The sequence below is a fragment of the Meles meles genome, chromosome 1 (genome assembly GCF_922984935.1).
Source record: "Meles meles chromosome 1, mMelMel3.1 paternal haplotype, whole genome shotgun sequence".
Lineage (NCBI taxonomy): Eukaryota > Metazoa > Chordata > Mammalia > Carnivora > Mustelidae > Meles > Meles meles.
Window position 1 is genome coordinate 3,053,444 of NC_060066.1, and position 11,747 is coordinate 3,065,190.

Genomic DNA, 11,747 nt, shown 5'->3' on the forward strand with positions numbered 1-11,747 from the left:
GAGCTGGCGCGTGCACTTCTGGGTGGGTTTCCAGTACAAGGGGGGCTGCAGGAATCCCCCCGTTTTCTGTGATTCATTCAGATTTGCAACGAGTTCCGGGTTTCTCAGACCAGTTCCCTGCCCATCACGGAACAGCAAACTAGCCAGCGTGTTCGAGAAAGCCGGGAAGCAGAGGGGACCCTTCTTAGGGGCTGTACCCCATGGAGAGGCTGGGGGTCGGCAGAGGCCCTGACTGGAGGGCATCCCTTTGCCCCAGCATGTGCCCTCAGCCTGCGGCGGTGCCCTTGGCCTTGCTGGACGGGAAGGCCAGAGAGCTGGAGTCCTGGACGTGTGCTGGGGTAAGGGACCAGCCATAGCTCCGTCACCATAGAAACCTGGAGACCAAGCATAGGCTTGGGATCCTGGGATGAAAGGAGCCTCGACATGTACGGGACCGAAAAGACGCTAAGTTCCCCGAGCCAGACGCAGAAGACCACATGGCCCGTGACTCCCCGAACGGGCAAATCCATGGGGACGGACGGACAGCAGAGAGGCAGTTGTCGGGGCTGAGGGGTTGGGGATGGGAGTGGCTACGAATGGCCGTGGGGTTCTGTGGGGGCGATCGGAAGAGTCTGGGACTAGACAGAGGCAGCTAACACCATCAAATGTACTCAAAGCCGCTGAGCCAGGCCTCAGAACGGTAACCTTCGTGCCACGCGTATCGGTGCGTGTCGTGAGTTAGGCGTGTTGCTATGTGTGTGTTTTCCCTCAATAAAAAAAGGAGACCAAGTTGGGATCAGTGCTAATGGTTTTTGGAGCCCCTTCGTCATTCGTTAGAGAACCGGTTGGAGTCAGCAGCCCAGACTGGGCGCAGAGTCCGTCCCCAGCCCGTGGGGGAGCTTCATGGCAGAGCTGTCCCCTCTCGTCGTCTGGATGACGCTGTAGGCAGAAACGCACTTGTCAACCCTCCAGAGATGGCCCATCCTTCCCCACCCAGGGAATTATCGATCGGGCCCAAGTGGCCTTTCTATACCTTGTCTGGAAGCCATCAGTCATGTTCCCTTCCAGCAGACACAATATTCAATCTAAAGTCGGCCTCTGTCACGTGTGGCTCCCGTGTTTCCGGACGCCATCTCAGGGTCACCAGCGGGTGTCGTGGAGCCGCAGAGAGCAGTGGTCTCTGAGCTGGAAAGGCCCCCCCAGGTACCCCAACTCACCAGGCAGCTCAGAGGGCTCAGAACGACCCGTTTCTGGAGGCTTCACTTCCGCTGATGCTTCTCTCCGTGAGGGACCCTCGGGGGCCCCAAGTCCCCACAGGTGCCAGGGCCCAAGCTCAGGGGAGCGACTACAGCCAGGCCGGGCCTGGGAGCCTTCTGGGGTCCAGACTCCAGGTGTTGGCTCTCGGGACCCTCTGAATTCAGGGAGGTGTGACCTGCATTGTGTCCCGTGTGTCCCCAAATGTGCCAAGGGACAGAGTGGCCTTGAGGGAGAAGCTCGTGAGCGCAGAGTGAACGCCCACGTGCTTTTCAAAGGGATGTAAGCAGGCCTCGATCTCGGGGCTCAGCCTGGCCGCCACGGCCTCAGGTGCGAAGAGAAGACCCTTTCCACTGCCGAACACAGACGCGAACTCTGGTGGTTTCTGTGCGGTCCACCGGGGGCGGGTGTTCTCTGGGACGGTCGCATCGCTCAGGACGTGGCCGATAACGCGGATGGGCGGCGATCATGGGGTTGTAAAAACCCACTTTGTTCAATCCTTTCAAGAAATGCTCTAATTTGGGTCGATCAAGCCTCATCTTGTTTCCTCTTATCGAACGTTTGGTATTTCCGCCCCCAAGAGTGGAAGTTAAATGGGGCAGGTGAGCTGCCGGGGGCTGCGTTTAAGCTGCGTGTCCGCCCCTTCCTCCGCATTCGTAAGGAAAACCCAAAACTGACTGGAGTTATCGCCGACATAAATGCTTGGCTTTCAGACTCCCTGCCTGGTAAGGGACGCCCCTGTCTAGTGACATGTCACACCTGTCATAAGCGAAGTCATATTAAAGAACACAGTGCTGTATTTTCTTGCTCTTGTGAGATAGTACGAAATAGATTAGCAGTTATATCAGGCTTGCATCTAGGGCTGCCCCGGGGGGTTCAGTTGGTGAAGCCTCTGCCTTCGGCTCAGGTCAGGATCCCAGGGTCCTAGGGTCGAGCCCCGCATTGAGCTTCCCTGCTCAGCGGGGAGCCTGCTTCTCCCTCTCCCTGTGCTGCTCCCCCTGCCCGTGCCATCGCTCTCCCTCTCTCTCTCACTCTCAAAGAAATAGTCTTTTAAATATGTATATTAGACTTGAATCTTTATCGAATGTACTCTTGATACAAACTGCATCCCCTGACATGGTTCTCAGTGGCGTCGACGGTATTCCTGGAACGGCGGACCAGCGTCTGCCTTATAAAATGAAGTCACCTTCTGACAGAGAGTGTCTCTGTTTGGCTGACAGGTTTGACAAGGGGGCCTGCAATCAGATTATACACACATTTTTTCCATATATTGCATAAACTAAATGTGCAGCTTTAAGACTTTGGCACACATTGAAAGAAGTAGTTTAAAAACAACAACAACAACACTTGGGGCACCTGGGTGGCTCAGTGGGTTAAGCCTCTGCCTTCCGCTCAGGTCATGATCTCGGGGTCCTGGGATCGGGCCCCGCATCGGGCTCTCTGCTCAGCGGGGAGCCTGCTTCCTCCTCTCTCTCTGCCTGCCTCTCCGCCTAGTTGTGATCTCTGTCTGTCAAATAAATAAATAAAATCTTAAAAAACAAACACTTCACTGGCAAAGGTATAAAGGCAGGAACGTCCCCTCGACCTCTCTGGGTGCGTCGGGTGGAAGTGGGCTCCTCTCCAGGAAGACCTAGAGCGCCGTGGCCGCTGGCTCCCTACGACCCGTCGCGACACGGCTAGCGGGAGTCCGTCTAATTTTATTCCTTTTTGTTTCAAGATGTTTTCCTTTGGCTCGCCTCACTTGTTTGCAGTTATATATACAAATTTGAGAACCAGTTTGTCAATTTCCATTTTTTAAAAAAGCCCCTCGGGGATTTCAGTCAGTCACTTTTGCAGGTAACAACGGTAAGGGATTTCAGTGCACACCTGTCCCCCCGACTCCCCACCGCTGCCCTTGGCGGGAGGCTCCCTGCTCACCTGCAACCAGGCCCAGCGGGCACAGTTCCTCTGGGTGACGCGGGTGCACCGTGGGGAGAGGCCACGCCTGCCACCGAACCACACAACCACACAGCCACGCCGAAGTCTCCCGGCGGCTCTGCTAACCTCCTAAGCAAGTCACACGGTTGAGCCGGCATCCATGGAGTGAGAGTGACCACATCCTGCTCCCGGGGGCAGGGGCAGGAGCGATGACTTGGGGACAGGCATGTAGCCTGCCACACCGTCTTGCAGACACACAGACCTGACTGGGGCCATGGAAGTTCCTTCTGAAAGCGGGTGATTCCCAGAGCGTGGCTTTCTTCACCCCGAAGGCGGAGCTAGTTCGGCGTCAGCTGTAGATCATCACACGGTTGTCGGCAGGAGATCACCGCGCTGTGCCCGGCGCCCGGCTTGGAGGGGCTCAGAGAACCCCACGGCGACAGCCAAATTCCCATCGACTGTTCATATGAGCGCAGCGCTCAGCCTGACAGCTTCAGAAACGGGGAGTGAGGCCAGAACGGTCTAACCTGGTAACGAGTCATTCCCGGACCCGTGAAATCAGAGAGGAAGGAAGCCCCATCCTTTGCTTTGCGAGACGCGTTTCCAACAAAATTGTACTTTTCGGGGCGCCTGGGTGGCTCAGCGGGTTAAGGCCTCTGCCTTCAGCTCAGGTCATGATCCCGGGGTCCTGGGATCGAGCCCCGCATCGGGCTCTCTGCTTGGCTGGGAGCCTGCTTCCTCCTCTCTCTCTCTCTGCCTCTCTGCCTACTTGTGATCTCTCTGTCAAATAAATAAATCTTAAAAAAAAAAAAAAAAATTGTACTTTTCATGGTTAGTAATGGGAATTCCAAGTCTGTGATGTAGTTGAGTTTTGATCAATTGTGAACCGTAATTGTTTTTTTTTTTGTTGTTTTTTTAAAATTTATTTTGACAGAGAGAGATCACAAGTAGGCAGAGAGGCAGGCAGAGAGAGAGGGGGAAGCAGGCTCCCTGCAGAGCAGAGAGCCCGATGTGGGGCTCGATCCCAGGACCCTGAGACCACGACCCGAGCCGAAGGCAGAGGCTTTAACCACTGAGCCACCCAGGTGCCCCGTAATGAGAAATAAATACAGAATTTTTCTAACACTTAAAGGCTTAAGGACGGGTGCCTGGGTGGCTCAGTGGGGTAAGCCACTGCCTTCGGCTCAGGTCATGATCCCAGGGTCCTGGGATTGGGTCCCGCATCCGGCTCTCTGCTCAGCAGGGAGCCTGCTTCCTCCTCTCTCTCTGCCTCTCTGCCTACTTGTGATCTCTCTCTGTCAAATAAATAATAAATAAAATCTTAAAAAAAAAAAGAAAGTCTTACAGGAAATAAAGCAAACTTCCTTGTATAGACATATTTTTGTTGTAGAGAAGCCTGTAGAGCGATCAGTAAGATTTTCAAAGGCAAAAATGGTACCTTAGGGCGACTATCTGTGGAAGAATTAGAATGGAAATAGGAGCGCTAGGAATAACAGATCAAGGAGCTAAATGTTGAAAGAAATTGATCAGGTGCTGTTTTTTTAATGGACCATGTTGGATCAAATCAATGCATTCTTATCCCATCTGGTTACATTTTAAAAAGTGATATGACAGTTTTATTTTTCACTGTCAATATTTACAATATGCCAGAAACTGTATTCTTTGTAACTATTTAAACTTAGGAAGTATTTTAGGTGCCAAGTTAATGTGTGAGGGGGATACACAATATTCAAAATTATTTTAAGGAGTCCGTGAGCCCAGCTGGAGACTACGGCATCAGATGTACCAATGGGCCTTACAGTCAGAAGAAACGAAGACACCAGCCACAGACCCTGCCTGGGGCGGTCGCACTGCACTAGTCAGGAGGCGGCTGCTGTGAGGTTCAGACCACGCTGCCCGGGTTCAAAGCCGTGTGGTCCCTCGGCCTCTGGTCCACGTCTGCTATGCAAGGGACACGCCCAGAGGATTGAAGGAACAGGTCCACGCACGGTGCCGGGGTCGGGGTTCGGGCCAGAAGGCCCTCACTGTGCTAGCATTTATTATCTTGATGGAAATCCTTTCCAAAAAGGGGGTGCACGCCCCCATGGGCTGGAAAAAGTTGTTCCTCTCGTGGAGCCGTACCCCATTCTGCTTTTCCAAGGAACACAGAACAAGACTCCTCCCTTGGCCACGCGAGAGCCGCAGGAAGGTCTGAAACCACATTTCCCCACCCGCCCCCGAGCAGGCCCGCCGTCCTCTGCTGTGACCTCGTGGTCTCTAGACGTGTCCCAATTCTGGGACCCAATTCTGTCCTCAGGTTTGTCCTCCTCCTTGTGGGGCTGGCCGGAGACAAGGTTTTGAAACAGAAGACTTCGGTGAGTAAGGGGCCAGCACTTACAGCGAACCCGCAGCAGGGGGGAGCCCTGTGTCCCCTCACTCCTGACCACGTCTGGCTCCTGAGGTCCCAGCGAGGGCACCGTGTTCATCCCATCATGTATGGCAGACATGGGACCAGTCCCAGAGCTGTGTGACTGTACCCCCCGCCTCGTCAGAGAAAGGAGGCCGTCTGGCTTCCCCGAGATAGCCGGTAGGGGACAGAGACCCAACGCTCCGTAAATGCTCGTTACTCTCCCTGCATTCGTCAATGCCCCGCACGTGGCACATTCAGAGTGAGGTGATGTTCTAGATGGGGGCCGGCCAAGAGAAGCTCGTGGTTGCAGGGCTCCCTCCAGAGGAAAAAGCACTTGGTTCTTCTTTCCTAAGAGCGACGTGGCTATTTTGCGCTTTGCGTGTCCGCCTAAACTGTGACATAAGCTTGTGCAGTCCCCCATCTCCGCCCCCTTCCCTTCCACAGCAGCAGCAACAAAAACCCTGTTGGAATCGCATTGACTCTAGAGGCGGGGCTCGATTTGGCCAATGCAAGCGGCGTCTTTACGTTAAGGAGTCCCAGTTCAGGATGCGCTATCTTTACCCATTTGTTAGGTCTTCTTAAGTTCCTCGGTAATGTTGGGGCGCTCGGGGGCTCAGTCGGTTGAGCACCTGACTCTTGGTTTCAGCTCAGGTCATGAGCTCAGGGTTGTGAGAGGGAGCCTGCGTGGGGCTCAGTGCTCAGTGGGGGTCTGCCTGGGTTTCTGGCTCCCTTTGCTCTTCCCACTAATGCTTTCTCTCTCTCAGTCTCAAATAAATCCATCTTTTAAAAAAATTGCTCAGTAATGCTTTTTAGATTTCTGTGTAGAGGTTTTACACATTTTTTAGACATACTCCTAATTTTTTATGTTCCTTTTTAAAAAAAGTTTAAATTTAACATTTAATTGGATGCCTGGGTGGCTCAGTTGGTTGGGCGACTGCCTTCAGGTCAGGTCAGGTCATGATCCCGGGGTCCTGGGATCGAGTCCCACATTGGGCTCCCCCTGCTCTGCAGGGAGCCTGCTTCTCCCTCTCCCTCTGTCTGCCTCTCCCTGCTTGTGCGCTCTCTCTCTCTCTCTCTGTCAAATAAATAAATAAAATCCTGAAAAATAAATGACTGAATTTAACTTTTAATTGCCACCAGTACCTAGAATTATGGTTAATTTTAGGATATTGATTTAGAGCCAAAACCCTTGCTAAACGATACTGTGTCTGTAGCTTATCTGGAAGAACGTCATAGTAGGTGTCGAGAGGGACAGCGGAGAATCGTTGCGGAGAGACAGTGGAGAATCGTTGCGGAGGGACAGTGGAGAATCGTTGCGGAGGGACAGCGGAGAATCGTTGCGGAGGGACAGCGGAGAATCGTTGCGGAGGGACAGCGGAGAATCGTTGCGGAGAGCTAATACTTACATCGTCATATGTTTTACACCTTTGATAGCATAATGTTTACGAAGTGGCCTCTCCCTCTATGAAAAATCACTTCCATGGATCTCTTCGACTGCAGGAAATCTACAAGTTGCGTACACCACAGGAGTGCTCCCAGGAGTGCTCCCAGGAGCTCGGGAGAATGTGAATTAGGATGAGTTTGCGGCTCTCGGCCTAGAAGTGTAGCAAGTCTTACAGGCACTTGGCAGGGGCTCTGAGGGCAGTGCTCACGCCATGCTCCAAAAATTGGGGCTGTGCCAGCTTTGGACAGAGGAAGGCGCGGGCGGCCACACCTCACAGGTGAGGTCCACGGGCCGTCAGAGAACTGGGGCCCCAGTTAAACCGAAGGGATCGAGCAAGTGTGCGCGCTGGAGAGGTGGGGTACACACCAGGGAGAAACCCAGCGGCTGGAGAGGGCACAGTTCACAAAACCAGGAAAGATCATGCCTCGTCTGGAGCAGGAGAAGGGGCAGACGCTATTCAGACAAGGTCCCCAGACAAGGGAACTGGGCGGGGGGAGGGCGGGCAGGCCCTCAGAGGTTGCTGTCACCATGTCACCATATGGTCCCCTTCTGGCTGCTCCCCTCCGGGGTCTGTGGCAGTGGGCGGAGCTCCGTGGGGGTAGACCGGCCGTCTGGTTGCTCCAGGTCCAGCACCGACCATTTCTGCCACTCAGCAAGCCCATGGACAGACGAGGAAGCTCTGTCTTTGGGGCTGATCCCGTTACCCCACTAGTCAGTAGCAGCCGTAGGAGAACCGCCTGGACGAAGCAGCCCCCCCCCCCCGCTCCACGGGCAGACGGGATGTTCCCTGAGCCACCCAGCCAGCCGGCTGCTCACTTCTGTCCTTTTCTAGCTTTCTACCTTTGAGACGCGCATGCGCTCACTGTCTGCGGCTAATCCCCGGAGACGTCGCAAGTGTAAACTTGAATGTTGCAGTGACGGATGAAGGAACCAAACAAGGTGGGGCCTTCCCGGCGCTCGTCTGTTACTGGTATTTCTTGGGACGGTTCCGCATGGCGGGGATCAGGCCGTCTATGCCAGCAGGGAGGGGGACAGGAAACGTGGGAGACGCAGGAGCTGGTGTCGAGCGACCACCTTCAGGGGTGAACTTGAAGGCGAAAACCCTCCATCCCACAGCTTCTGGGTAAGTGACTTTAGTTCCAGGGGAGGGACTGTGCTCTCACTCTCTGGAATACGGTTTCACGTGTCCTGCGCACCTGCTGTGGGGTCTGAGCCTGGGAGCTGACTTCCCCAGGGAGGGCAGAGACGTTTCTTGCAAAAGGTGTGACATTAATCTAATAATTCTGTCCTGGTGTGTGTGGCGTGGGCGGGGGAGCGCGGAGTGCTGTTAGCACACTGGAATGGTTTGTTTTTTAATTAACCTATTTACTTTGAGATCACTGTAGATTTACAGTTACATAGAATAGTTTGGTGAGATCTCAGGTACCCTATACCGAGTTTCCCCAATGATAACATCTTGCAAAACTCTAGAACGATATTACAACTAGGATAGTGACATCGATAGAGTCAAGATACGAAGTTCTGGACCACGGCGAAGACCTTCACAGCCATGGCCTCTTCCTTCCCTCCTCCCCTTTCTAGCTCCTCCAAACCACTCATCTGTTCTCCACTTCTATAATCTTGTCATCTCGAGGCCGGCATGGAAACAGAATCATGGAACAGGTAACCTTTTGGAAGAGGTTTTCCCATTCTGCACACTTGAGACTCATGCTAGTGGCTGTGTTCTGTTTGACTGGTGACGAATGTTCCCTGTGTGGACGGGCCACAGACTAACGACTCACCAGTTAAGGACATTCAGGTTGTTTCCACGTTTTGGTTAGACAAATAAAACCGCTATAAATATTCATGCACAGATTTATTGTAAACACAAGATGCCATTGCTCTGGGAGAAATACCCAGGAGCATGATTGTCCAGACGAACGGTGGTTGGAGGTTTAGTTTTTGAAGAAAAACTCTTTTCCCTGGGGACTGTACCACAGGGCATTTGCACGGAGCGATCCAGTTTCTCCATAGGCTCCTCGGCTTGCTGGTTGTCACCGTTTCACGTCAGCCCCTCTGGTGGGTTGTACTGATATCTACTTTGCTTGGGTGTGCAGCTCTCTGACGGGAGGCAGTGGTGGCCCGTTTGCGGCTAGAATCCCCTCTTCACGGCGTGCCTCTCCCGGTCTTGTCCACGCTCAGAATGGGTTGTTTGCTTTTTTCTTTTTAAGATTTGAAAAAATGTATTTGTTTTGGGGGGGAGGGGCAGAGGCAGAGGGGAAGAATCTCAAGCAGACTCCCCACTGATCAGCGAGCCCCAGGTGGGGCCCGATCCCGTCACCCGGAGATCATGGCCTGAGCGGAAACCCGAGAGCTTGTTCCAGCCGACTACGGTATGCAGGCGCCCTGATTGTTTGCCTTTTTACTGTTGAATTTTGAGAATCGTAAAATATAGTTTGGAGTCTAGTTTTTGTAGATATTCAGGGTGCAAACATTTTCTCCCGCTCTGAGCTGGTCTGGTCTTCTGACCCTTTTAACGGATCTGCTCACAGAACAAAAGCTTTAATTCTGGTGAAGTCCAGGCATGTTTTCCCTCCGTGGATTGTGTCTCAGGTGTCCAGTCGAGGAGTTATTTGTCTAGCCTTTGATTTCCCCCCAATTTTCTTTTTTTTTTTTAAGTTTTATGTTTGCATTTTTAAAATGTTTATTTTTTTTAATGTTTGCATTGAAATCCGCCCTCCATTTTAAGTTAATTTCAGTGTCTGTGTGTTCGTCACATCTAGGCTGCCTTGCCATAGTAGACAACAGAGGAAGGAGCAGATCAGAGAGCAGGTGCGTCTCCTGGGCTTACACAAGCCGCTGCCCCACTCCCACTCGCATGTTCCCGGTAAGGACGACCCCCGCGGCACGGCTGTGTCAGTGGCCCTGGCTGCTGTGTGTTCAGGATTCTTGCCTCAGCCTCTGTGCGGTGCACAAAAGGACAAAGTGAGGTGTGTATGCAAACTAAGTGGTTTCCGTGTCCTGTTCATGTTGGGCTCAGGTGCAGAAATTGCTTAGATGTGAGTTTTGTTCCTACTATGATAGAAGTACTTGTCAACTCATCAGCACACTCTTGAGTTCTTTTTTTTTTTTTAAGGTTTTATTTATTTGACAGACAGAGATCACAAGCAGGCAGAGAGGCAGGCAGAGAGAGGAGGAAGCAGGCTCCCTGCTGAGCAGAGACCCCCCCCCCCATGTGGGGCTCGATCCCAGGACCCTGGGATCACGACCCAAGCTGAAGGCAGAGACTTTAACCCACTGAGCCACCCAGGCGCCCCCACTCTTGAGTTCTTAATTCAGAAAAACAGCCAATCGTTTTGTCCAAAGAAACTTAGAAGGGTACAGCTGGAAGGGATCATGGAAAGAGTGCTATCTCAGTGTTTCCCAAAGTGGGCTCCATGGAACACAGAGGTACCCTGTGACTAAAGAGTTCTAAGGCCCAGTGGGTGTGGGGCCACATACCTCTGTTCCCCTCCTTCCGCTTTGTGGGATCATGATCCTTAACACTTCGTTAAAGGTTTTGAGAAGGCTTGTCATCGATGACTATGTTCAGTGCTAACTCAGTGCTTCCCGTTTATTTGCCCCCATAACCCTGCTTTATCCCACGCAGGACGTGTTTTTTTCCGGTGTCTGCATTTTAGAGCTGGAGAAATGAAGGGCCCCCAATGTTGAGGGCTTCCTGGGCCCCACACCCACAGGAGCTCAGGGTCCGCTTTCCGCTCACCTCCCGCTGCCTCTCCTGCAGCCACCTGCTGAGACACCGCCCTGGCCCTGGCCGGGACCGCAGCACAGGGAGCCCCAGACACGGAGCCCCAGACACGGAGCCGAACTGTTCTGGTAAAAAGGTGGGGCACCAGAAGACTCCTGAGTCAGCCCTACATGGCCAATGCCAAGTGCTGGATGAGACCCGGAGGGGCAGGGCAGCAGTGGCGGCGGTGGGGGGGGGTGTCCTAGAGACATTTCATAGCAAGAGTTGGGGGGACTCAGTGAAATGTGTGACGTGTTTACGGATGGCAGGAGAGGAAGGCAGCGGGGCGTGGGGCTTCCTGCGGGAGGACGGACCGCTGGCCCTCCGGGGGGAGCTCAGGACGGAGCGCAGGATGGGAGGAGGGAGAGATTCGCTTGGTTTGGGGTTGTAGGTCCCGAGACCCTGGGGGACAGGGCGCCCCGGAAAGGGGCGGGAGGTGGGGGAGGCTACCAAGGCCCGGGCAGCTGCAGGAAGAGAGCAGCGGAGGCGCACCCAGTCTCCGCCGCCGGGAAGGGGAGCCCCAGCCCGGAGACGGCCCCCCCCCCCCCCCCCCCCCCGCCCCGAGCCGGCAGAGGGCGCGTGTGCAGTCCCCGCCAAGTCCCGACACAAAGAAGCGTCTTGGAGACATTATGTAGCCTGACCTTCTGCACCGCAGCCCTCGCAACAAAGTTACTCCAGGCGCGCGCGCTGCGAGGGGAGGCAGGCGGGGCTGCAGGGACGCGCGGCTCCGGGGCGGGGACGAGGCTGGGCAAGACAGCAGCCACCCGCAGGGAGGCACCGCGTGGGGGACGGCGGGCGGGAGACGGCGGGGGCTGTGAGGGAGGAGAGGCAGACGCAGAGGGCACGGGGGGACGTGCTCGTTCACCAGCTGGAGAGAGAACGCGGGGTGAGCACGAGCGAGCACGGAGGCAGAGGGAGGCCAGGCTCCCCGCTGAGCAGGGAGCCCCACGCCGGCTCGATCCTGGCCCTCGGGTTCCTGCCCCGAGCTGAAGCCAGGC

The 11,747-nt window shown here is 54.4% G+C and overlaps 1 long non-coding RNA gene across 1 annotated transcript; it reads left to right on the forward strand.

Moving 5' to 3' along the window:
* Nucleotides 1–7,977: 7,977 nt before the first annotated feature.
* LOC123939938 lies at nt 7,978–9,846 on the forward strand. Its single transcript, XR_006818014.1, has 3 exons — nt 7,978–8,106; nt 8,565–8,645; nt 9,746–9,846. It is a non-coding gene; the product is annotated as an uncharacterized LOC123939938 (long non-coding RNA).
* The last annotated feature ends 1,901 nt before the right edge of the window (nt 9,847–11,747 follow it).